Raw genomic sequence first — 25,328 nt, 5'->3', positions numbered from 1 at the left:
TGTCATCTCTTCCATTGTTTCCTCTAACTGGTTATTGCTTATATATTGCATTGGCCAAAAAGTTCATTCGGGTTTTACTATAACACCATATGGAAAAACCTGAACAAATGTTTTGGCCAACCCAATATATACAGTCTTTTGATTTCGGCCTGCTAATTTAATATCCTGGTATTTAAGTGAATTTTATTATTGTTTGTGGTATTTTTCACTCTTTTGGGATACTTTAGATATATAATAATATCAGCTGCCCCCCAATTTTACCTCTTCCTTTCCCATATTGTGCCTCTACTTGATTTTTCCCGTCTAACTTCATTGGCTAATACCTCCAATGCAATGTTTAAAACTAGTGGAGACAATGGGCCTCCTTGTCTTGGTCCTCACTTTAACATGAAATCCTCTATCATTTCCTTATTCCGTAAGATGCTGTCCTTGGGAAAATGTATGTGTGTGTGTGCATGTGTGTGTGTGTGCATGTGCGTGTGTATAAAATCATAATTGAGGAAATATCCATCAAGTTCTATTTTAGCCAGACTCATCAAGAGAAAAACGGTGAGGGCCCAAAGCAATAAAATCAGAAATGAAAAACGAGAAGCTACAACCAACACGACAGAAATACTAAGGATCATAAGAGACCACTAGGAACAAATATACACCAATAAAATGGACAAGCTAGAAGAAATGGACAAATTCTTAGAAAGGTACAGTCTCACAAGACTGAACCAGAAAGAAGTAGAAAATATGAACATATCAATTACCAGTACTGAAATTGAATCAGTAATCAAAAGACTCCCAACAAACAAAAGTCCAAGACCAGAAAGCTTCACAGGTGAATTCTACCAAACATTTAGAGAAGAGTTAACACCTATCCTTCTGAAACTATTCCAAAAAATTATAGAGGATGGAATACTTCTGAACTCATTCTATGAGGCCACCATCATCCTGATACCAAAACCAGACAAAGATATCACAAAAAAAGAAAATTATAGGCTAATTTCACTGATGAACATAGACGCAAAAGTCCTCAACAAAATACTAGCAAAGCAAATCCAACAATACATTAAAAGGATCATACACCATGATCAAGTGGGATTTATCCCAGGGATGCAATGACTTTTCAATATCTACAAATCAGTCAATGTGATGGACCACATTAACAAACTGAAGAATAAAAACCATATGATTATCTCAATAGATGCAGAAAAAGCTTTTGATAAAATTCAACATCAATTTATGATAAAAACTCTTCAGAAAGTGGGCATAGACGGAACATATCTCAACATAATAGAGGCCATATATGACAAACCCACAGCTAACATCATACTCAGTGGTGAAAAGCTGAAAGCATTTCCTCTAAGATCAGGAACAAGACAAGGATGCCCACTCTTGCCACTTTTATTCAACAGAGACTTGGAAGTCCTAGTCACAGCAATCAGAGAAGAAAAAGAAATAAAAGGAATCCAAATCGGAAAGGAAGAAGTAAAACTGTCACTGTGGGACTTCCCTGGTGGTCCAGTGGTAAAGAATCCACCTTACAATGCAGAGGACATGGGTTCAACCCCTGGTCAGGGAACTAAGATCCCACATGCCTTGGGGCAACTAAGCCTGCATGCTGCAACTACTGAGCTCATGCACCTCAACTAGAGAGCCTGTGTGCCACCATCTACAGAGCCCATGCACCCTGGAGCCTGTGCAACACAACTAGAGAAGAGGAAACCCACATGCCACAACTAGAGAGAAGCCCGCACACCACAATGAAGAGCCCGTGTGCTTCAATGAAGGATCCTGCATGCCTCAGTGAAGATCCTGTGTGTCACAACTAAGACCCAAAGCAGACAAAAATAAATAAATAAATAATAAATAAATCTTAAAAAAAAAAAAACTGTCACTGTTTTCAGATGATATGATATTATACATAGAAAATCCTAAAGACACCACCAGAAAACTACTAAAGCTCATCAATGAATTCAGTAAAGTTGCAGGATACAAAATTAATATACAGAAATCTGTTGCACTTCTATACACTAACAACAAAATATCAGAAAGAGAAATTAAGGAAACAATCCCATTTACTATCACATCAAAAAAGAATAAAATACCTAGGAATATACCTACCTAAGGAGGCAAAAGACCTGTACTCTGAAAACTATAAGATACTGAGGAAAGAAATTGAAGATGACACAAACAGATGGAAAGATATACCGTGTTCTTGGATTGGAAGGGTCAATATTGTTAAAGTGACCATACTACCCAAGGCAATCTACAGATTCAAAGCAATTCCTATAAAAATACCAATGGCATTTTCCACAGAACTAGAACAAATAATTTTAAAATTTGTATGGAAACACAAAAGACCCTGAATAGCCAAAACAATCTTGAGAAAGAAGAACAGAGCTGGAGTTATCACCCTCCCTGACTTCAGACTATACTACAAAGATACAGTAATCAAAACAGTATGGTACTGGCACAAAAACAGACACATAGATCAATGGAACAGGATAGAGAGCCCAGAACGAAACCCACGCACCCATGGTCAACTAATCTATGACAAACGAGGCAAGAATATACAGTGGAGAAAAGACAGTCTCTTCAATAAGTGGTTCTGGGAAAACTGGACAGCTACATGTAAAAGAATGAAATTAGAACATTTTTTTCACAACATATACAAAAATAAACTCAAAATGGATTAAAGACCTAAATGTAAGACCAGATACGATAAAACTCCTAGAGGAAAACATAGTCAGAACACTCTTGGACATAAATTGCAGTAATATTATCGATCATTTTTAACATAACTGTCAACTCTTAAATTTATAAGTAGAAAAAATGAGTCACATTATTTATCTGAAAAAAGTCTGTTAAGTAAAATATGACACATAATTATAGTAGCACCACAGGCAAGTGTTCCAGAATGTCTATCCTGGGAAGTATACAATCCAAGGAGAGGGGTGCCACATGAGCCAATCACTGATTCAAAATGCTCTAGGATGCACAGCAGGGGCAGTATAGTATAGTGGCTCTTTGAATGAAATAGACCCAGAGTGGAATCCTAACTCTGCAACTCCCTTTGTGATCTTGAACAAATTACTCAGCATCTCAGTGCCTCCATTTCCTTTTATGTAAATTGGGATAATGACAGTAGCTACTTTAAGGATTGTTGTGTTTAGTGAGATAATCACCCCAGGAGATTTAGTCCACGACTTGGCACATAATAAACACACTCTAAAAGGTAGCTATTATCATTAAGTGCCAAAACGAGTAGTAAGGATAATAAATACCATGAGGGGTCTCGGAGGACAGGGCAGTTAAGCTGGTTCCTTGAAAGCTGTGTGGGCTTTAAATAGACAGAGCGTTGAGGAAGAAAAAGAGGACTTTTCAGGTAGGAGGGAAAAGATTGTTAAAATTTAAAAGGTCATCCCCAAATCAAAGTAATTGATTTTACTTTGTATTTTTAAAAAGGTCCAACTGTCTTGTTTTGTCCAGCTGCCTTTCAAAAGCATCATTATTTAAAGTTTGATTTGCTTTCCTCATTACATTTTGCAGAATACTTGAATGTGAATAGCATGTTTTATTACACATATGAGAGAGAAACATTTTGAATCAAATTCAATGCTATCTTTAAGGCCCCCACTGATCCATCCTTTATAGTTTTTTGTCTAGTTGCTATTTTGCATTTTAATTTGATCCTGCCTTTTATTTACTTGCACCTATTACCAGAATGCTTTTTTTTTTTTCCGGTACACGGGCCTCTCACTGTTGTGGCCTCTCCCGTTGCGGAGCACAGGCTCCGGACGCGCAGGCTCAACGGCCATGGCTCACGGGCCCAGCCGCTCCGTGGCATGTGGGATCTTCCCGGACCGGGGCACGAACCCGTGTCCCCTGCCTCGGCAGGTGGACTCTCAACCACTGCGCCACCAGGGAAGCCCCAGAATGCTTTTTTAAACTAGATATTTTGTAGTATTTTCTATTCAGTACTTGATGAATGCTTATTATTGTAATTCATTGCTCAGAAAAATTACCATATCCCACATCAAGCATTACACTCCGTTATCCATGGGGTCTAAACCGTTTCACAGTCATTAAATGAATATGTTATTTGGGAATTAAATCAATGGGAAGAAAGGGGAAGGGCATGCAAAGGTGGTGAGGAGGGAAGGAAGATAGCAGTGAGGCTTAGGCAGAGCACGCCTTTCCCTACAAGCAGGAAATACATACGAATCCTCAGGCTTTCCCTTCTTCTACCTCCCTATCTGTCTCTCAGTCCACTAAATGTAGTACAAACTTGCATTAATCTCTCTTGCAGACTGAGGTGGGCAGGGGGGCGGGGGTTTGTACAAACATCTATGGAACATACTGTCTTAGGTCTTGTCGTCTAAGATGAAGACCCCAAGTCAAGAATTTGAGTGCCAGTTGTTTATTTGGGAGGTAAACCTAGAAAATATCAGTGTGGGAATGGAGAAGTGAGACAGGAAGGGGAAGGAAGCCAATAAAGGGTCTGTTATTGCCAAGAAGTTATCAGGGTCATTCATTCATTTAAAATGTTTAAAATAATAAATGCTTCCTGGAGAAATTTCAGAAAAAAATATATAGTGATATAAATGTCAAGAAATGTGAAGGGTCTGAGGTTTTGCCCTACTTGCAGGCTATTAAGTTAGCTGGCCACAGATTCATATTCATAGAGGCTGGCAGAGACAGGAGACTCCTGGGTAAGAGGCAATGGAATGCATCGCTTGTGGCACAGCAGGCGGCCCCCATGTCTCACAGGGCAAAGGAGAACGGTCCAGGTGGATGCTGCACGTACAGTATTTATCACCAAGTTCCCATCCCCCATTGACTGGGGCTGCTCCTGGGGGCATCAACTCTGTGGCACTTCCGGCCCACCAATCATTCCACCACACCCAGTTGCCAGAGCCAGTCCTGATCAAAATGTGGAGTTGGCTTTGATTGCCAACCTCCCCTTCTCCAAACTTTCCCTAAGGCGACTGTCTCCATCTTCCCCAGGAGAGGAAGGGTCCACATCTTCAGGTATCTTGGACTTTTAATGCCTGTGAAGTCTGCCTTTGTAAAGTCTTCATCTGTACTAAGGAGGAAATGGCTGGGAGCAGTCATTTTAACAGTGGGACTGGGATGGAGGTTTTAAAGCTAAAGATATAAACACCCTATCTGGGGAGACTTCAGATATCAGATGGCAAGTGGAGGAGGCTATAGGTTGGAGGGAAAATGCCCACTTCACTAAAGCTGGGATTTCCTGGATGATCCTCAGGTGGACCGGGAAGGTCAATGCCCTGCTCTGAGTGCAGCCTCCCAGGGAAGAAGAGCCCTTTGACCTCCCTGTAGCCTCCCTACTATTCCCTCTGACTCGGCTCTGTACTAAGTCATTTTGATTCTGGGGAATCCAACAATCTTCCTACGTTTATATTTTGTCCATTTTCCTCTTCCTCCTCTCCCTAAATGATAGATCACTGGGCTGAAAACAAAATTCCCTTGTTTCAGATAGCTGGGTCACGGCGTGACCAAAGTACAGAGGATCCATCCTTCCTTCATCCCAGAACACTCTGATGAGAGGCCCTGCCCCCCTTCTCCCACAATTCCCAGCCAGCGACATCAGAGGATAGACAGCTCAGTGTAGCTTATAGATTTGTGATCAATTAATACCACCCTCCAGGCGAGGGAGCATCATAGGGTGGAAGGGATCTCAAGTCCCTAAGAAACAAACAACTCCCTGGGGCTTTACTCCATGTGTCCAGAATTAACACTGTAGCACCCACTGCTGAGCTCAGTGTCTTTCCACTCTTGCTGAGACCTATGTGAATTTCAATCCCCTCACCTTTCTTTTCTCCAGGTTCCCTCAGAGCAAAACATTTCCCAATGCCTTTTCATATCCATGAGATAATTATTTCGGGCACTTGGCAGCTTGCTATTACTATTGCTGTCGTTGTATCCTATGACTGTTCAGAAAAAGAATCTGGTGGTTTCAGAAATGTGTGCTCATCTCATGACATTTATGTTTTTCTGATGGGCATTAGTTATCTGTGGACATTTCTAATCATTTCTTTTAGAATGTCAGAGGTCAAGTCTTATGATCAGGCAGTACTCTGCTCTGAACTTAATAAGTGCTCAATTAACATTCATTTAGTTGAGTTCACATTTTTCAGAGGAGGTTTTAGAGCAGTTAAAAGAGCATCATGCCAAAGCTAGTGTATCAGTCAATTTCCAGTCAAGGACATATGAACTACCCGAGGTACTTAAAGCAGAGAGGGCTCTAATGCAGGGAATTGGTTACAAAGGTGTTGGAAGGGTTAAAGGAGTAAACGGTGTTGGTGTGACTCAGAGACAAGGAAACTGCGGCTATTCTAGGGGGACAGGGTGTTGGCTGGATATCAGAAAGCTGCTACCACCCAGAGACTGGAGCTCACAATCCCGTACTTATTGTTGATATTACCTGGACCACCACTACCATGGCTACTCCACAAAAAGAATGGCGTCTACCTTCTTACTGCCTTCTAATCTGTCGTGACTGCCTTCTGTTATTGGAACCCAACCAGAACTCAGCTGTCAAGGGAATCTGGGAAATGTGGTTTGTAGGCTTCCAACCCTGGTGGTAACAGGGAAGGTAAGTGTAAAGCTGAAGGTCCACAGACATCTGGGATAGATGATTGGGCCAGTGCTGATTTCACAGCACCCCGTGCGGCGGGAAAAGTCTTCAGGGGAGCAGTTAATCCCCATACCAGAATTTCGCAGCAGTCCCACCTCTGGGTCTGAAGAAGGAAGTGTCGAGCTGCTGTCAGCAGTCAGTGATGCCTCCCTTACATGAGAGCCTGGGACCCTAGGTGAGTCATCGTCTCCTTCTTCCAAAGTTAATTACTTCAGTTAAAAGACAGAAAGGAAAGTGACACACGGGAACACAGCAGGTGCAGCAACTCCAACCTGCTGAGAGTGTAAGTTTGAATCGTTTAGGAATTTGGACATCATGGTTTTTTACTTTGCCCCCTTTCTACCATCTCTCAGATGGAGAAGGTTGACAGTTATTGAGTGAATCTGGGCTGTGGAGAAAGCCAGATATGATCCCACACAAATTTACTGACCAAAATTATCCCGTCTGGTTGTCTCCAGATAACCGTCAGGGCTTTCATTGCTACTGCTTGTATGGACATGGCTTTGTGGAATCAATTCTCTCTTGCTAAGGTTGGGGCAGGGACAGCAGGACTAGGTATGGTCACCCTAGCACTGGAAGCAGACGTGCTTTTTCCTTTCATCTCTGCCTGTGGCCCCAGCCTTAACCATAGGCTATAGAACCCAAGGAGATCATGGCAGTGTTGGAGAAATATGTGAGTAAGACAGCCCTACTTGCTTTTGGCCAAAACCACCTTTGAAATGAATGAATGAGAAGAGATCTGAATGCCCCCTGACTATAAATTTCCCACTCCGGCTTGTGACAAGTATCTTTAGTCCACCTTGAATTAATTTCGGTGTGTGGTGTGAGATAGCAGTCTGATTTCTTTTCTTTTTCCTTTTTACACACAGATATCCAATTGTCTCAAACCATTTATTGAAAAGTACATCCTTTCTCACTGATCTGGAATACTACCTCTTCTATATATCATGTCCATGACTGTATAGACCTATTTCTATTCTATTACATTGGTCCCTGTCTGACTGTGAATCCTCAGCTCAGAATGTGACATGAGAGAAATAAACTTTGCTTTTTAAGTCTCTAAATTTTAGGGGCTCTGTTTGTTATAGCAGCTAGGCCTTCCTTAACTAATACAGGAATTGGTACCATGAAAGTAGAGCACGGCTATAACAAAAACCTAAAAATTTCATCATTTGCTTAATGCCTAGGCAGCAAATGATAAAGAAATAAATAGAGCAGGCTGGAAAGCTGGTGACCCCAAGATAACTGGTACAGCTGTAACCGAGCAGGACCCTATGGGACAGACCCAGGACAGACCCCCTCCCCCTATCCTCTACTTCAGCTCCTCTCTGAAGTACCTGGATAATAGTGTCTGCTGCACATTTCTTGAGTTGTTTTACAGATGCTAAAACCACCACCAGGGAATTCCCTAGCGGTCCAGAGGTTAGGACTCGGCTCTTTCACTGCCGTGGGCCCAGGTTCGATCCCTGGTCGGGGAACTGAGATCCCGCAACCGTGTGGAGCGTTAATAAAATAAAATAAAATAAAACCACCACCAAATGGAAGAAATTAACTACTTGATGATCATGAGCACATAGCCCACAGACCCACTGGTGTCTAAGGATTGATAGTATTAACCCCTGTGACATCACCCTGTTACCTCACCATCAAATACCCTGCAACCATGCCTCAACTGGCCTTTAAAAATGCTTTGCCCTGGACTCCTTGCTTGGCACCCTGCAATAAACACTGCACTTTCCTTCACCACAACCCGGTGTCAGCAGATTGGCTTTACTGAGCGTGGGCGAGAGGACCCAACTTTGGTGTGGTAACACAACTGTTAACCTATGTTAACTCGAAAGGCACACCATCTACCTACCAAGCCAGTAGCTCTAGGGCAAAAGCCAGAATGCCAATGCGTTGTGGCTTCTCCTTGCTGCTTTAGCGAGGTATTAGAAGAAACAGATGAACTCAGACAAGAAACAGCCAGTTTGCAAGCAGAGGTAGAAGGGAACAGAGAAAATCATTATATTAGAAGCCTCACAGGATTGGAAAATCCAACTGCTCCCGGACCCAAGAGATATGTCTCTTTTTTTTTGTGGTACGCGGGCCTCTCACTGTTGTGGCCTCTCCCGCTGTGGAGCACAGGCTCCGGACACGCAGGCTCAGCGGCCATGGCTCACGGGCCCAGCCGCTCCACAGCATGTGGGATCCTCCCGGACCAGGGCACGAACCCGTGTCCCCTGCATCGGCAGGCGGACTCTCAACCACTGTGCCACCGGGGAAGCCCGAGATATGTCTTGTAATCAAAGTCTATTTAAAGATTCATCAAGACCTTTATGTCAAACATTAAGACAAACAATGGACCCAGTGTGGAGGCAAGGATCAGATTATGGTCAACACCCCTCCCCTCATCAAATCTGTTGTTCCAGATAGCAACAAGTTAGCATACTTTAAGAGATAAGAGGCACAGAGACAATAAGGAAGTAAAGAGTAAAGCAGACCTAAGAATTATGTCCAGAAAATTACTTAGGTTGTAGATACCGGCATGTGAAAGTGATTGGAAGCAAACTAAATAGATGTCTACTTTCACATTTCATCAATTCCTTTTCTTCTTTCAGTTTTATTGAGATACAATAGTCCCTTGGCATCCATAGGGACTGGTTCCAGAACCCCTGTGAATAGCAAGTTCTGTGGAGGCTCAAGTCTCTTCTATAAAACAGTGTAGTATTTGCATATAACCTATACATATCCCACATACTTTAAATCATCTCTAGATTACTTATAATACCGAATACAATGCAAATGCTACGTAAATAAGTGTAAATGCTATGTAAATAGCTGCCTACATGTGGCAAATGCAAGTTTTGCTTTTTGGAAATTTCTGGAATTTTTTTCCGAATTTTTTTTTTTTTTGGCCACACGGTGCGGCTTGTGGGATCTCAGTTCCCTGACCAGGGATTGAACCCGGGCCACGGGAGTGAAATGCTGAATCCTAAGCACTAGACCACCTGGGAACGCCCCTGAATATTTTTGATCCTCAGTTGGTTGAATCCATGGACGTGGAACCCTTGGATACAGAGGGCTAACTGTGTACAGGCATACCTCACTTTAATGAGCTTCACTTTGCTGTGCTTTGCAGGTACTGCATTTTTTACAAATTGAAGTTTTGTGGCAACCCTGCCTGTATCAAGCAAATCTATCGGCACCATTTTCCAACAACATTTGCTCACTTTGTGTCTCTGTGTCACATTTTGGTAATTCTCACAATATTTCAAACTTTTTCATTATTATTAAATTTATTATGGTGATCTGTGATCTTTGATGTTACTATTATAATTGTTTTGGGGAGCCACGAACCGTGCCCATATAAGAAGGTGAACTTAATAAATGTTGTGTGTTCTGACTGCTCCACTGACTAGCCATTCCAGTCTCTATCCCTCCCCTCGGGCCTCTCGATTCGACTCACAACAATGTTGAAATTAGACCAATTAACAACCCTATAATGTCCTCTAAGTGTTCACGTGAAAGGAAGAGTAGCACGTCTCTCACTTTAAATCAAAAGCTAGAAATAATTAAGCTTAGTGAGGAAGGCATGTTGAAAACTGAGACAGGCCAAAAGCTAGGCCTCTTGTGCCAAACATTTAGCCAAGTTGTGATTGCAAAGGAAAAGTTCTTGAAGAAAATTAAAGTGCTACTCCAATAAACATACAAATGATAAGAAAGTGAAACAGCCTTACTGCTGGTTTGGAGAAGGTTTTAGTGGTCTGGATAGAAGATCAAACCAGCCACAATATTCCCTTAAGACAAAGCCTAATCCAGAGCAAGGCCCTAACTCTCTTCAATTCTGTGAAGGCTGAGAGGGGTGAGAAAGCTGCAGAAGAAAAGTGTGAAGCTAGCAGAGGTTGGTTCATGAGACTGAAGGAGAGAAGCTGTCTCCAGAACATCAAAGTGCAAGGCGCAGCAGCAAGGGCTGATATAGAAGCTACAGCAAGTTACCCAGAAGATCTAGCTAAGATCATTAATGAAAGTGTTTACACCAAACAACAGATTTTCAGTGTAGACAAAACAGCCTTCTGTTGGAAGAAGATGCCATCTAGGACTCTCATAGCTAGAGAAGTCCATGCCTGGCTCCAAATCCTCAAAGGACAGGCTGACTCTCTTGTTAGGGGCTAAGGCAGCTGGTACTTTAAGTTGAAGCCAATGCTCGTTTACCATTCTGGAAATTGTAGGGCCTTTAAAAATTATGCTAAATCTACTCTGCCTCTGCCCTATAAATGGAACAACAAAGCCTGGATTACAGCACATCTGTTTACAACACGGTTTACTGAATATTGGAAGCCCGCTGTTGAGACCTACTGCTCAGAAAAAAAGATTCCTTTCAAAATGTTACTGCTCATTGACAATGTACCCGGTCACCCAAGAGTTCTGATGGAGGTGTACGACAATATTAATGCTGTTTTTATACCTGCTAACACAACGTACACTCTGCCGACCATGGATCAAGGAGTCAATTCAACTTTCAAGTCTTATTATTTATGAAATACATTTCATAAAGCTATAGTTGCCATAGATAGTGATTCTTCTGATGGATCTGGACAAAGCCAATTGAAAAAATCTTCCAGGAAACTACTCTAGATGCCATTAAGAACAAAAGATCAAAATATCACATTAACAGGGATTTGGGAGAAGTTGATTCCAGTCCTCATGGATGACTTTCAGGGGTCCAAGACTTCAGTGGAGGAAGGAACCGCAGATGTGGTGGAAATAGCAAGAGAAGTAGAATCAGAAATGGAGCCTGAAGGTGTGTCTGAATCGCTGCAATCTCACGATAAAACTTTAACAAATGAGGAGTTGTTTCTTATGGATGAGCAAAGAAAGTGGTTTCTAGACATGGAAATTACTCCTGGCAGAGATGCTGTGAAGATTATTGAAATGACAACAAAGGATTTAGAATATTACATAAACTTAGTTGACAAAGCAGCGGCAGGGTTTGAGAGGACTGACTCCAATTTTGAAAGAAGTTCTACTGTGGGTAAAATGCTATCAAACAGCATTATATGCTACAGAGAAATCGTTTGTGAAAGGAAGAGTCGATTGACGTGGCAGACTTCACTGTTGTCTTATTTTAAGAAATTGCCACGGACACCCCAACCTTTGGCTACCACCACCCTGCTCAGTCAGCAGCCATCAACATTGAGGCAAGAGTCTCCACCAGCAGAAAGGTTATGACTCACTGAAGGCTCAGATGATGGTTCACATTTTTTAGCAATAATGTGGTTTTTTAAAATTAATTAATTAATTAATTTATTTATTTATATTTGGCTGCATTGGGTCTTCGTTGCTGCACACAGGCTTTTCTCTAGTTGCAGAGAGCGGGGGCTACTCTTCGTTGTGGTGCCGTGGGCTTCTCATTGCGGTGGCTTCTCTTGTTGCGGAGCATGGGCTCTAGGCGCACGGGCTTCGGTAGTTGTGGCACACGGGCTCAGTAGTTGTGGCTCACGGGCTCTAGAACACAGGCTCAGTAGTTGTGGCGCATGGGCTTAGTTGCTCTGCGGCATGTGGGATCTTCCCGGACCAGGGATCAAACCTGTGTCTCCTGCATTGGCAGGCGGATTCTTAACCACCTCGCCACCAGGGAAACCCAATAAAGTGTTTTTTAATTAAGGTACGTACACTGTTTTTTTTAGACATAATGCTTTTGCACACTTATTAGATGACAATATAGTACAAACATAACTTTTTTTTTTTTTGCCGCACCATGAAGCATGCAGGATCTTAGTTCCCTGACCAGGGATCAAACCCGTGCCCCCTGCAGTGGAAGCGTGAAGTCTTAACCATTGGACTGCCAGGGAACATAACTTTTATATGCACTGGGAAACCAAAAAATTCATGTGACTTGTTTACTGCAGTGGTCTGGAGCTGAACCCACAATATCTACAAAGTGTGCCTGTAATTGACATACAGCCTATATAAGTTTAAAGTGTACAGCATAATGATTTGACTTACATATATCATGAAATGATTACCACAATAAATTTAGTTAACATCCATCATCTCATATAGAAAGAAAAGAAAAAAAACTTTCTTTCTTGTGATGAGAATTTTTAGGATTTACTTTATTAGCAACTTTCAGAATATACAATACAGCAGTGTTAACTGCGGTCATCATTTTGGACATTACATCCTCAGTACTTATCTTACAACTGGAAGTTTGTACCTTTGGACCACCTTCATCCAATTTTCCCATACTCCACCCCATGCCTCTGATAACCACATATCTAATCTCTTTCTCTATGAGTTTGGGTCTTCTGTTTGTTTTGTTTTGTTTTAGATTCCACATATAAATGAAATCATGCAGTATTTGTCTTTCTCTGTCTGACTTGTTTCACTTAGTATAATGCCCTCAAGGTTCATCCATGTTGTCACAAATGGCAGGATTTCCTTCTTTATATGGCCAAGTAATACTCTATTGTATACATATACCACATCTTCTTTATGTATTCATCTGTTGTTCTATTCATTGTTAGGTTGTCTCCATGTCTTGGCTGTCATAAATAATGCTGCTATGAACATTGAGGTGCATGTATCTCTTTGATTCCTCAATTCTAAGACACCCTTTTTTTTCACATTTTAACATTCCAGAAATCAGAAGTGTCTTACAATTGACAGTGAGTCACAATCTGTTTGTCAAGCATCTGTCCTGATGTAACTGTTGAAATACACAGGAATTTAACCATAGTAATTCATATTGCCATCACTTTGGTTGGGCTATATGCACTGTTGATACTATATCTGTTAAGTTCAGTTGCCATTTAAAACATTTTCAAAATATTATCCCATCATTTGCCATTGAAATGAAGAATTATTGTATTTTCAAAAGGCACAGAGCAGCAAAGCATGGATTTGATATTAATGAAGGTTCAAATTCCTCTGTTGGGATCAAGAAGTACCAGCATCAAAATTTGCAAAACAGGTGCCTATGGCTTGGGGAATCCCAGCAACAATAGTAGAATGTTAACTAACGCAGCATTACCAATTTTCTAGATGACGAAAAGGATGGTAATATTCGGGAAAACTTGCAATACCAAGAACCAAGTTGTGAAAATGATACAGCTCCCGAGAAGAGTATTTCCCCAACTTCTTCTTCATATGTGATCATGGGGAATAATGGACAAAGAAGAAACTCCCAGAGAGCAAGGCCAGGCTCCCTAGAGGATAACAAACATGGAGATTCTCCCCGTCAGTAGAATCGGGGCAGTCAGGCTAGTCAAGGAATTTAATCTACTGTCAGGGGTAGGAGTCTTTGCATTACCTGCTAAGTGGGCACAACAATCACTATGGATCAATGACTGTTAGTGTTACTAATTCTTCCTTTATCCAAATAAGAGTTTCATTATAGTTATCTTCTTCCCATATCACTATTGGATATTGGGTAGGGAGAGAGCAGACAATTACTTTTTTTGTTTATATTTATACAGACCATTGGGAGCCACACTCATTAAATTCTATTTTCCCTTCCTCCATAACAGTAAAGCCATAGCTATGATGTGGCTGCCTGCATGGGACTACATTTCCCAGTCTCCCTCACAGGAAAAGGAACCCATGGTCATATGATAAAGATTTCACCAATGGAATATGAGTAGAAGTGATAGAACCTCAGCTTCCCTTACCTAAGAGAAATTCCCTGACTCTGGGATTCTTCTCTTTCTCTCTGCTAGCTGGAATAGTAACTAGAGTGACCTTAGAAACCATGGGTTGAAGATGCCAGAGTATCCAACTAGCCTGAAATTTGGAACCATTATATAAGAAAGAAATCAACTGCTTTATTCTTTAAGCTCCTAATGTTGGGAATCTCTTTGCCACAGCACACAGCCTTTAACCATAACTAATAAAAATAATTTACAACTGTTTAAACTTATAATGAAAAATATTAGATAACTTCCAAATGTGTGAAAAGCTAAGCAGTTTCTTTTGTTTGTTTTTAAGTTTCTTTGAAGGGATTCCAAGATAAAGGTTTAAAGACTCCTGGGATTGGTCATACTTGGTGGCCTCTGTTTCTTCGCTTTCTAGTCTAGCTCACCAACCTATTGTATTCTTGGTCCCTCCACCTCCAGAACGAGGGGATGCAGGTTCCGAAAAGGCAGATATATTAATCACTTGCTCTACCCTCTACGACCTCTAGATATATCAAATGCCTTCCCCACCCATAGTTTCTTCTAAGGGAACCTCCCCCACCTTCAGCTCCTGCTGTGAAAGTTGTCCCATATTTTGTTCCATGTGACTCAGTGCACCCCACTTCCCCACCCCTGTCATGGTCATAACTGACTGAGCCAGGGTGGACACTTGACCAATGAGCCAATCCATAGACAGGCCAGGAACCTCTGATGCTCTGATGTAGCCTGGCCCCACACACCAAACTGGCTCTGATGCTGAAAGCTCCGCTTCTCTGTACACTGGCGCCAAATCAAATCTTGGAGACAGAGTTTTGGGTGAAGTAGAAGAGGATAGCCTCATTACTTTGCCAGGCAAAGGGGGACACAGCGGGCTCCTGCCTCGAAAAACTATGTGTCCCCACTTGGAGAAGATAGTGAGAAGTTTTATAGTAATTGTTCAAAGAGGGTGTGATTAGCTCATGGACATTCTTCTGATGGGTTGGTGGTGAGGTAACTAGGAGTCAGCATCATCACCCTTCAGGTCCAACTGGTCTGGGCTCTACAGGATTGCAGGCAGCGTATCATTGTTAATCGTTAACTTCTCCCACCTGGAGGGGGTTTCATATCTGCAAAATAGCTCAAAGATATTGTTGTGTGTATCCGTCGATGGGGAAACAGGATCTTGCCCCAAGGCTGCTCTTGACTGTTTGTTTCTCCCTGGTCTTGCATCCCCTCCCTTCCCTAATTAACAGCTGCTTGAATCTGCCCATTGGAACTCAGGGAAGGTCATGGAGGCTGAATGAAGGCTGTTTCCTGTAATCCGAGAAATGGGGGACACAGAAAGCCTTTGTGCCCAGGAGCTCCACAGGGTCCTGCTCGGTATCAGCTTTATCACACTACTACTTTTTAGAAAATATGAAACCAATGGCAGAGGAAGCTGAAGATGAGCCCATGTCTAGAGAGAGGCCACGAATTAGTTCTGGGACCATTCAGGGCAGAAAATCTCAGGTTACAAAGAAGCAGAAACTGTGCATTGGCAGAAGCTAAGGGGTAGAGAGTAGAGCTAAGTTATACAGAATAGAGGAAAAAAGTAAATCAGAGAGGGCATTTCTGTTTCATGTATGGTATGCCAGTCGTCCTAGTTATCTTAAAAACTCTCAACTACAAACACATGGGAATTCTGGATAAAATCAAACAAATATCCTTTAAAATGCATAGCTGAGGTAAGATAATTAAATCTGGGAAGGGAAGAAGGAACAAAGAAAAAGCCAAAACCAAAGTGGTAATCTTGCACTGATGGAGGATTTATTGTTCTCAGCAAACAAGAAGCATGGCGGGGATGAGAGATAAAAAGCTCCCTCAGTGAAAGGATGGACTATTATTCTACCCACCAACAAAGGGACATCATGAGGACACTTGTCAATCTAAGCCTGACAATTGTCAGGGTACCCAAGTGGGACTTACATCAGCTGGAGAACAGAGATTAAGTGTCTCCAGTGTGGCTTCCCAGACACCTGGTACACCTTAGATTCTCAATTGTGTTCGAATAATTGAGTCTAGTGCTCATTTTTGGGAAGCCAGTCTGAGGGCAGTTATCCAATCTGTTCCATTTGTCCACACCACCAGCTGAATGATATTTGTCCACCCTGTGGAATGAGTCATGGCTATGAAATGAAGTTGGGAAAGGAGATCTGAGGCGCTGACAGGTGTTTAGTGTGAAGGTTTAGCAGCTAGGGCCCGCTCTGCTGTTTCTGATAGACTTCTCAGTAAGATTGAGGGTAATGGTGATCAAACTGTGGTCAGAGCTGTCTGGCAGAGGGCACCAAACCCAGCAGTCAGTTAAAATATAAAGTGTACAAGCAAAACAGTTATGGAGAGCCACACCAGGGCATTTTCCTTCATGAAGAAGGCTCCAGGGATGGCTCTAAAAGACAAAAAGTCATTAGTGTCCCTCCTTCCTCTGCTCATCTTGGCATCTGAGGTGCTCCCTCGCCACGTGCTGGTGTTGCTCTCCACAAAATTGGTGTGGCTCATTTCAGCAGCTACAACTTCACCTTCTTCCAATCATCCATTGCTCATACCCAGACTTTTTGTCCACAAGGGTCAGATGCAAGAGGGACAAGGGTTTTTTTTAATAAAACTTAGACCTGTTATGTCCCCCAACTTTGGTCCATGTAGGTCACTGTAGGGAGATTCAGTGAGCAGTTTACTCAACCAAGTGATCATTATCCTTACGATCTAGACCATGGCAGTACAACAGAGAATCCAGATACCTGAACCAGAATTGTTTCAATCCTCTTGGCCCTTTTTGGACTAAGCTGCCATCCAAGGAGTATATCAACCAGGCTGGCTTGGGGTTGCCATTAGGGAAAGAAAGAAGTACCATGCCTAGAAATGATCAGGATGAAGTTCTAACTTTTCAAAATAGGTTTCTAATAACCCCATCTCTTTTGTCCTTGGCTACCTAAGAAGTAGCTGAAAAGGGATGATTCCTTTTTGGGGAAAACTTCATTCAGTGACCAGACTGCCTTACTAAGGTATATAGGCCAGAGAGAGGTGAGGAAAATAGGGTCAGAAATCTTTTTAAGTTGATTTTTGAGGAGGCTGGTCAAAACCCACAACACCAGATGCCTGTGGATGGTAGGAGCATGGAAGGATGATTGAATACCTTGACAATCAGCCCATTGTGTGTGGCTTTTTCCACAAAAGGGACATTATTGTCCTGCCTGCAAATGGTCTGGGAAGCTGATCACATGACACAGATTAGCTTTAAGGGCCACACTGATTTGTTTGGACTCAGCTGATCAGACTGGAACAGCAGGACAGTAACCTGAAAAAGTGTCAACAGCAGTGAGGCCCCAATAATAGGCCTGAGAGGGGGTCAAAGGTCCAATGTAGTTCATCTTCCAGGACCAGATGAAGTCAGTGTCTCATGTAATGTGGCCTCCCTCATTGTGAGACAAATGGGTCAGCTTTTGGCAAGAGTCACAAGCCTGGCCTCTGCAATAAAAGCATACGTTTCTTTATTTTGTACCCAATCTGTGAGGGTGAATGTGTTGCCATGTCTGATCTAAGCTGCAATGGTGATAATCTGGGCAGTGCAGCCTTGATTAGCAGCTTGATTTTCAGATGGTCTCATGTGAGAATTGGCCTTTCCACGGGCATTGACATGAGTGACCCAGATCGTTTGATCAGAAGTCATGTTTTGCTTCCACAGCATACGGCCACAAATAAGAATGTCTTTATTATTTTTCAAGTGGCAGACCAAGCAACTAGGCCATTGGCAATAGCCAAGAAGTCAGTGAAAATACAACAAGGTTCATCAAAGGAAATATTGATCAGTGCTATGAGAATGGCCTTGAGTTCTGCCCACTAAATGAAGCCATGTTCATTTTTGGTTCTGCATAGCTGGTGGTGAGGTTGAACAGCTGCAGCATCCCAGTGGACACCACTGGGTTTCAGTTTGAACCATCAGTGAACCAGGCCCAGGCATTAGGGGAACTTCTGTGAATCAAGGGTCCCATTAGCTTTGTTTCAGGCAAGAGAGTGGGGGATAAATTATCTCCCAAAGGGATACTCGTCACTTTTGAGATGCTACTTGGGCCAGGCCAGCTGCTTTCTTGAATATACCACCTCCTTTTGACAAGTGAAGCTTATTGGGCCCATCCCACCTTGTCAGTCATGGAGTTCAAGTTGGCTTACTCCCAAATGGCGATATCAGGTTAGAGAGTCACAAAGCCTCCATGGGTCAGGTGTTCAGTTTTGACAAGAGCCTAGAAGCAAGCTAATAGCTACTCTTCTAAAGGGTTGTTTCTAGCAGCCATGTCAGGGAGGTGATTAGTCCAAAACCCCAAGGGGCATTTCTGGGTGGAGGCTGCCTCCCATTGCCAGAAACTTTAATCAGCAAATCATCCATCATGATAATTCAATTTATGGGACCCTAAAGGTAGAGAGCACGCCATATCATAGCCTGTAAGACAGCATGCCTTTGTGAGCCACATACCATCTCCAGTACCCACAGCGTCCAATAAGGTGCTGGGCTTCCTGTTTGGTTTGGAGGGCCAAAGAGCAGTTTTTCCATAACCGCCACAGGGATTGAGTTTTACAAATCCACTCACTTAGTCCCAAGAAAATTTGCTTGGTGATAAGGCCCCTGAATTTTGTTGGGATTATCATCTACTCTTCCTGGCTACCTCCATGGTTTGGTAGCTTAACCATCAAGGTCATTGAGCCTTAGGCTTTTGACTTGCCAACAAAGCATCATCCATATAGTAAAGGCTTTGGACATGGACGGGTAGAGGAACTCGTGCCAAATCCCGACTCACCAAATGGTGGCAAATGGCAGGGGAGCTTAGGTACCCCTGGGGGATACTATAAACATATACAGGAGGCCTTACTACCTGAATGCAAACTGACCTTGATCCTCAAATGTCAGTAAGATGGCACAGAGGTGTTAGTGACATCTAAGAACTGCATACCACCTGTCATCAGCCTGTGTAGTGGATTCAGTTGCAGTCGCAATGTCTGGAACAGCCTGGGCTATGGGAGCAACAATTGAAATCAGTTGGTAATAATCTGCTATAAGCCTTCAGCTCCTGTTAGTCTTTTTTACTGACCATTGAGGGCTGTCATTTTGAGATACTACATCACTTATCACGTCTGATGCGTTTAAGCCTTTAATCAAGGCTGTTATTTCCCCTTCTCTTCCTGGGGATTCTTTAGCTTCTGGTGAATCATAAGAGAAGACAGGGAGGTGGATTGAAAAGCTATTTATACTTCTGCTAAAGACTGAATTTTTGTGTTTTCCCAAAATTCATATGTTGAAACCTAACCCCCAAGGTGAGAGTTTTAGAGGGTAGGGCATTTGGGAGGTGATTAGGTCATGAGGGTGGAGCCCTCATGAATGGGATTAGTGCCATTATAAAGAGACCCCCAAAGAGCTTCCTTGCCCCTTCTGCCATGTGAGGACACAGCAAGAAGATGATCATCTATGAACCAGGAAGCAGGTCATCACCAGAAAATGAATCTTTTAGCACCTTGATCTTGGACTTCCCAGCCTCCAGAACCGTCAGAAATAAATTTTTGTTGTTTATAAACCACCCAGTCTATGCTATTCTGTTATAGAATCCTGAACCGACCAAGACAACTTCCCACTGTTTCTGTCTATGCTGTTCTTCCCAATGTCAAAAATTGCCTCTGGCACTTATGAGGTGGGGATATGACACATTAATTCCTACCATACATTCAGGTGAGGAAGCAACAATGACAGTACATTAAATTGGCCTAATGGACTCCACTGATTAGATTTCCTTCCCCACTGTCAACCATGCATAAGCACTATTAGCTGGATCTGAGGGCCTTTTCCTTCCCCAGGTCTGGTAGGATAGTGACTTGGGCATCTGTATCCAACAGAGCCATCAATGTTTGAATCCTTCACTTCCCCCAAACTCCCCTTGGATGGGTGCATAAGGTTTTCAATCCTGCTTGGGGTCGATAAAACCGTGGCCCCATTTCTAAATCACTTTTTTCTTAAAGTGGCCAAGGTTATGGTAGAGGAGGGAGAGATTGGGGGCATGGAGGGAGAAAGTGGCTGTATGCTATTAAGTAAAAAGGGCTTTGCATTTGAGCAATGTGGCAGCAGCTCGTGATGCAACCAAACAAACTTCCAATGTTTTTAACCCACCCAACACTTTACATTAAGCAGAAAAGTTCTTATGGCTGACACCATCGATTTCAGCTTTGGGAACCCCTTTACTCTAGTCATAGCTACATGGCTTCCTGGCTGGAGGTATTGGGTTTGCACTCCATGGCTGACACGGGCTTGGCTTGCACAGCAGCAACCTTCTTTGAGGACTCCATTTTAACCCAGGGCATCTGTTGCCCCATCACCAAGATAAACATCTCTCCCTTTTTTTAAAAATAAATTTATTTATCTATTTATTTATTTTTGGCTGCGTTGGGTCTTCGTTGGGTCTTTGCGCGGGCTTTCTCTAGTTGCGGTGAGCAGGGGCTACTCTTCGTTGTAGTGGGTGGGCTTCTCATTGTGTTGGCCTCTCTTGTTGCGGAGCACAGGCTCTAGGTGCGTGGGCTTCAGTAGTTGTGGCTCGCGGGCTTAGTTGTTCCATGGCATGTGGGATCTTCCCAGACCAGGGCTTGAACCCGTGTCCCCTGCATTGGCAGGCAGATTCTTAACCACTGTGCCACCAGGGAAGTCCCAAGATAACATCTCTTATGTTCTCACCTGGTTTCAACATGAGGGGAGTTTTCCAAGGCAGCAGGGTTGACTGTAAGAATGTACCTAGGTTTGATTGGGTCAATTTCTCATTCTCCAGTGGGTCATCTTCACCAGAATTGTAAACCCAACCTTAGGCAGTAAGAGCCTGAAGACTAGTCAATGCTTCATCCGTGGCTTCCCATGGCCATTTTTCTGTCTGGGGGAAACCTCCCTGGGAGGCCCAAAGCTCTCTTATAGGAGCCAGAACCAACTGCAAAAAACCTCTGAGACTTTCGTTGTCCTCTCCTAGTGGATCTAAAGCAGACATGATAGACTGCTGGAGGGGCTGAGCCAGAGGACAGCACAGCTCTTGCCTTCTTCCTTGAAAAGCATTATTAGCGTCACTCCCTCATCTTCCAAGTGAACCAGCCAAACTTCTAATGCTTTGTCTGGTTTCTGTCCATAATGTTCATGAACTCCCCTCCTTTCACACATCTCTGCAACTGTTGTGAGAAAGAGGACAGAATCTTTTGCTCACCTTGGACAAGTCTTAGTGCTGTTATATTGTATATATTTACCATGAAAAAAAATTTTTTTAATAAGACTGAATGAGAAAAACTAATCTAATTCTAATACTAATTACTAATTCTAATACTAAATACTAATTCTTGGTACCCTTAGCAAAGATTAGTTGACCATATATGTGTGGGTTTATTTCTGGTTTCTCTGTTTTGTCCCACTGGTCTATGTGTCTGTTTTTATGCCAGTACTATACTGTTTTAATTACTGTAGCTTTATAACATAGTTTGAAATCAGGAAGTGTGATGCGCCCAGCTTTGTTCTTCTTTATCAGGATTCCTTTGCCAATCAGTGCCTTTTGCAGTTCCATATGAATTTTAGGAATTTTTTCTGTTTCTGTGAAAAATGCTATTGGGATTTTGATGGGGATTACACTAAATCTGTAGATTGCTTTGGGAAGTATGGACATTTTAACAATATTAAGTCTTCCAATTGAAGTGGAGCATAATATGAGACCCCAAAATATGCCTCTTTGCAAAAAAGAATTATCTTGACAGGTTATTTTCAAGAAACAGCAGGCACAGCAGAAGTTCTGAAAAACAAGTAGAAGTTATCCTTTTGTAAGGGACATGTACATTTATAAAGGAAATTTCCATTTGTGTGTCTCCCTCTCTGTACCAGGAAGAGAATAATAGCTCTAAATCACAGGAAATGCTTATCAATGGAGAAGGCACCTACTTAAATCTGCATAACAACCTTACCCTTGTTTACTGTGCCTTTTCTGATAACCTCCCATAACTGGCTCCCTTGCCCTCCAACATCTCTCTTTTGCCTTTAACTGAAGATAATATTTAAGGTGGTGTCTTGGGCCATTTCAGAGAGTAACTCAGTTTTCCTGGGTATCTCCCAGGTATTGAAGAGGTAAACGTTATTAAACTTCTGTTTTTCTCTTGTTAATCTGTCTTTAATTATGGGGTGGGGGTGTGTGTCTCAACCAAGAACCTAGAAAGGTAGAAGGAAAATTGGTTTTCCTTCCCTACACAATCCATGAACATGGGGATGTTTTCCATTTTTTGTGTGTGTCTTCTTTAATTTCTTTCATCAGTGATTTGTAGTTTTTGGTGTATAAGTCTTTCACTTCCTTGGTTAAGTTTATTCCTGAGTATTTTCTTATTTTTGAGGCTATTTTATTTTTTTATTATTATTTTTATTTATTTTTTTATGGCTGTGTTGGGTCTTCATTACTGTGCGCGGGCTTTCTCTAGTTGTGGCGAGTGGGGGCTACTCTTCATTGTGGTGCACAGGGTTCTCATTGTGGTGGCTTCTCTTGTTGCAGAGCACAGGCTCTAGGTGCTCAGGCTTCAGTAGTTGTGGCTCGCAGGCTCTAGAGCACAGGCTCAGTAGTTGTGGTGCATGGGCTTAGTTGCTCTGTGGCATGTGGGATCTTTCCGGGCCAGGGATCGAACCCATGTCCCCTGCATTGGCAGGCGGATTCTCAACCACTGTGCCACCAGGGAGGTCCCTTTGATGTTATTTTAAATGGGATTGTTTTCTTAACTTCCTTTTTGGATAGTTCATGGTTAGTGTATAGACGTGCAACTGATTTTTGTATGTTGATTTTATAAACTGAAACTTTACTGAATTCATATATTAGTTCTAACAGTTTTTTTGTGGAGTCTTTAGGATTTTCTACATATAAGATCATGTCATCTGCAAAGACAGACAGTTTTACTTCTTCTTTTCTGAGTTGTATGCCTTTTATTTATTTTTCTTGCTTGATTGCTCTGACTAGGACTTACAGTACTACACTGAATAGAAGTGGTGAGAGAGGGCACCCTTTTCTTGTTCCTGATCTTAGAGAAAAAGCTTTCAACTTTTCAGTGCTGAGTATGATGTCAGCTGTCAGCATTCATGTATGGTCTTCATTATGTTGAGGTACATTCCTTCTATACCTAATCTGTTAAGAGTTTTTACCATGAAAGTGTACTGCTTTGATTACTGTAGCTTTGTAATATATTTTGAAATCAGGAAGTGTGATGCATCCAGCCTTGTTCTTCTTTTTCAAGATTGTTTTGGCTATTTGTGGTCCCTTGAAATTCCACATGAATTTTAGGAGGCGTTTGTCTATTTCTGCAAAAAAAAAAAAAACCATTGGTATTTGGGTAGCGATTGCACTGAATCTGTAGATTGCTTTGAGTAGTGTTAACATCTTAATGATATTAAGTCTCCCAATCCATGAACATGGGATGTGTTTCCATTTATTTACGTCTTTTAATTTTTTTCAGAAATGTTTTGTAGCTTTCATTGTACAACTCTTTCATCTCCTTGGTTATTCCCAAGTATTTAAACGTTTTTGATGCTATTGTAAATGCCATCTGCAAAGACAATTTTACTACTTCCTTTCCATTTGGATGCCTTTTATTTCTTTTTCTTGCCTAATTGCTCTGGCTAGAACTTTCAGTACTACGTTGAGTAGAAGTGGTGAAAGCAGGCATCCTTGCCTTGTTCCTGGTCTTAACAGAAAAGCTTTCAGTCTTTCACCATTAAGTTTGATGTTCGTTATGTTTTTTCATATATGGCTTTTATTACATTGAGGTAGTTTCCTTCTAGTCCCAGTTTGTTGAGTGTTTTTATCGTGAAAGGGCGTTGATTTTGTTAAATGCTTTTTCTGTATCAATTGAGATAATCACGTGGGGTTTTTCCCTTCATTCTGTTAGTGTGGCATATTATATTGACCAATTTTTGATGTTGAACTACCTTTGCATTTCAGGAATAAATTCCACTTGGTCATGGTATTTAATCTTTTTAATATGCTGCTGAATTAGGTTTGCTACTATCTTGTTGAGGATTTTTGCCTCAGTGTTCATAAGGGATGTTGGTCTGTAGTTTTCTTATGGTGCTTTGTCTGACTTTGGTATCAGGGTAATGCTGGCCTCATACAATGAGTTAGGAAGTGTTCTTGTCAATTTCTTGGAAAGGTCTGAGAGGGATTGGTGAGAGTTCTTCTTTGGTAGAATTCACCAGTGAGGCTACTGGGTCTAGGACTTTTCTTTGTTGGGAGATTTTTGATTGCTGATTCAATTCCCTTACTAGTTTTAGGTCTATTTCATGTATCTTTTTCATGTGTGAATCTTTTTTCAAATCTTTCGCTGATTTATTAATTGGATTGTTTGTCTTATTGGGCTGTGTGCATTTTTTATGTACGTTCAACATACAAGAAGTTTGTTAGATAGATGTATTGTGAATATTTTCTCTCAGTCTGTGGCCTTTTTCATTTTTTAAAATAAAGAGTAGAGGGACTTCCCTGGTGGCCCAGTGGCTAAGACTCTGTGCTCCCAATGCAGGGGGCTCGGGTTCAATCCCTGGTCAGGGAACTATATCCCACATGCCGCAACTAAAGATCCCACATGCCTCAACTAAAGATTCCACATGCTGCAACTAAAGATGCCGCACGCCACAGTGAAGATCCCGCATGCCACAACTAAGACCCGGCACAGCCAAATAAATAAATATGTAAAAAAAAACAGCTAATGTTTAAAAAAATAAAATAAAAAAGAGTAGACGTTTTAATTTTGATAAAGTTCATTTTGTCAAATGTTTTTCTATTATGGTTGGTGTTTTTGATTTCCCATCTAAGAAATCTTTGCTTATCCTAAAACTGAGAACATTTTTTCCAATTCTTTTTCTAGAAATTTTATAGTTTTAGCTTTTATGTTAAGGCCTTTGAGCCATTTCAAGTTAATTTTTGTGTATGATATTAACTAAAGGTCATGGTTCACCTTTTTCCACCTATCTTTTTTCCCTCTAT

Source organism: Delphinapterus leucas, chromosome X, assembly GCF_059928025.1.
Source record: "Delphinapterus leucas isolate spDelLeu-1000000601 "Yukka" chromosome X, BTC_Dleu_Yukka2, whole genome shotgun sequence".
NCBI classification, from domain to species: Eukaryota; Metazoa; Chordata; class Mammalia; order Artiodactyla; family Monodontidae; genus Delphinapterus; species Delphinapterus leucas.
The sequence above is the reverse complement of the archived record's forward strand: the minus strand, read 5'-3'. Positions refer to the sequence as shown.